The sequence below is a fragment of the Penaeus monodon genome, chromosome 11, assembly GCF_015228065.2.
Source record: "Penaeus monodon isolate SGIC_2016 chromosome 11, NSTDA_Pmon_1, whole genome shotgun sequence".
Classification (NCBI taxonomy): Eukaryota; Metazoa; Arthropoda; class Malacostraca; order Decapoda; family Penaeidae; genus Penaeus; species Penaeus monodon.
The window spans coordinates 50,021,931-50,024,430 of record NC_051396.1 but is presented as its reverse complement, the minus strand read 5'-3'; positions in this window follow the sequence as shown (position 1 = coordinate 50,024,430).

Genomic DNA, 2,500 nt, shown 5'->3' with positions numbered 1-2,500 from the left:
GAGCTTCCTTGGAGACGGCAGTGCTGTTCTAGGAAGATGATAAGAATCGGCTGCGATGCTCACTCGATGTGCTCTCTGGCCAGGGCGGCGTTACGCGGGATCGGACGCAAGAGCGTGTCTAATAAAACAGCACTGGATGGCTCGCGGGCTCACCTGACCAGAAATCGACCTACATCTCGTCTGATTCTCACACCTACGCTAAAGTACGGCGAGGAAGGAGGCTATTAAGTAGACTATAAACAGTGGCGTACGTGCTGCGGTTGGCGATGATGAATATTCAAGTACAGGTGGTGTAGGTTTGCTAACGAACGTAACTTTTAAACCCGAGGGGATGTTTCGGACTCGCCCTCAGTAATGTAGTTTGTAGGGTACATTTTACACTCCCAAATACTCACACACACAAACACACAGACATGAGGATCGCCCCAGGCCTGTCCCTCGCCGGCTATGAGCGCCCACAGGCTCCCGTGACCCGCCGGAAGTCCCCTGTTCCCACGGCCGCTGCGAAGTTCTGGCTGTCCGCTGCACCGTTACTTGGGACGCGATCAAGTGGTTGGTTTATTTAGGTTCGAGAGGGGGGGGAGATGCCTCGTCACGGGTTTCGGGTTTGGCCTCGGTGGGTAGCAATGGGGAACACTGGTTTTTCTCTTCTGTATACCAAAAAAAAAATGCGAGGGTAACATTTGACAAGACTAACGTACTTAAACTTGCATATGTATTCACGCTTGGACCTGACATGTGTATTTACAAGATATTCATATATATAGACATGTGTATGTTTATATGTATGTTTGCATTTGTGTGTTTATGTGTGGGTGTATTGTGTTTCTGTGATCTGGTTGAGACTGACAGGTAGGTTAATTATTTAAGGGTTTTACTTCCTCGTTCTGTTACATACTTTGCACATTGTAGATCCGTGATAATAGAGGATTATTTATAAAGAAATTATGTCGTACAGCATTTATTCTTTATACATGATATATAAATACTTGATAAACAGATTATTTAATTTGTACATTATTTTAGATATGGACGAATGATATTTATTTACAAAAGGATTGTTACTCTAAGGCAGTGGTTCCTAAACAGGGGGACGCGACCCTCGGGGGAACATGAGAGGTTCCCGGGGGATCGCGAGGAATATCAGGACGTTGTGGGTAGGAGGGGCGGACGGAGGACCTGCTGCAGATTAAGAACCACTTATCTAAGGAATATAAGATGTGTGTGCGTCTAAGTGTGTGTTATATGTAACAACATTTAAACTGAGAGTTGCGCTTGGTGAGCAGATTTTAAATCTGTGTCAAGACAAGGTGCTATCCGGTGGAAACAACATGAGTAATGCAGACAAGCTGAACGCCTGTTCGCTTTAGTTTTAGGTTTTGAAGATGGGGATAAGTGAATGTCTTTACATGTGCCTGGAATGAGTCTCTTGGATAATTCGGTTCACTTTCTCCTCCCAGTCTCTGTATAAACGCGAAGGAATGTCGACAGGACTGGGGACTCCTCCGAGATGGCCTCACTCCGGCGGGAGGTCGAGGGCGGCCCTCCTGCCTCGGGATTTGACGAACTGCAGCAGCGTCAGCCACGACTTCCACAGGACCTCCGGCAGGGGGTCTCCGTACTCTCGCGAGTTGGCGTACTGCAGGAGGCTGAGCCACGAGTTCCAGAGGGTCTCCGGCAGGGTGCGCCCGATGCCCCGCGACTTGACCATCTGCAGCATGTTGAGCCAGCCCGCCCACAGCGTGTCCGACAGGGTGTCCACGACGCTCCTGCCCAGCATCCCGCCGATGTTGGTCAGCTGCGCCCACAGGAAGGCGAGGACGGACACCCTCTTCACCGTCGCGACCTCATCCGTCTTCTCGTCGCCGGCCACTTCGATCTCCGCGCGGTCCTTGGTCTTCGCCGGCTCCGAGGCGTTGGCTGACCCCGTGAGGTTGGAAGAGCCGGCCAGAGGGTCAGCCGGAGGGTCGGCCGGAAGGTCAGCCGGAGGGTTAGTTACAGGCTCAGCCACAGACTCAGCCAAGCGGTCAGCTGCAAGTTCAGTCGCAGGGGCGTCCGGCTGCGGCTCCGCCTCATCTCGGGATTCCTCCTCAGGCCCGCTTACCAGCCGGGAGGTCTTCACGTACTCGTGGGCGGGGCCTTCCGCGCCCAGGCCGTTGTGAGCGCTGTCCACGACCTGAAGGCGTTTGTCCGCCCCGACCGCGGCGCCCCCCGGAGAGTGGAGGGCGGCCGCGAGGGAGTCCATGTGGGGCTCGGGCACGAAGTGGGCCGTCTCCGGCACGAAGCCCTCGTGCAGGAACAGGTACCACAGCAAGTCCTGCTCCTCCTCGGGCATGTCGTAAGCCTTGTTGTTGATGAAGATGATTTTGCGATCCGCCCTCGACACGACGGGCACCAGGATGGTTCTCGGAGCAAGAGGGCCATTGCTTCGCGCGCTGGCGTCCTTGCCCTCCCAGTGCAGTCGCTTCGAGTTCAGTCTGTCCCTGGCCCAAGCTGCAGT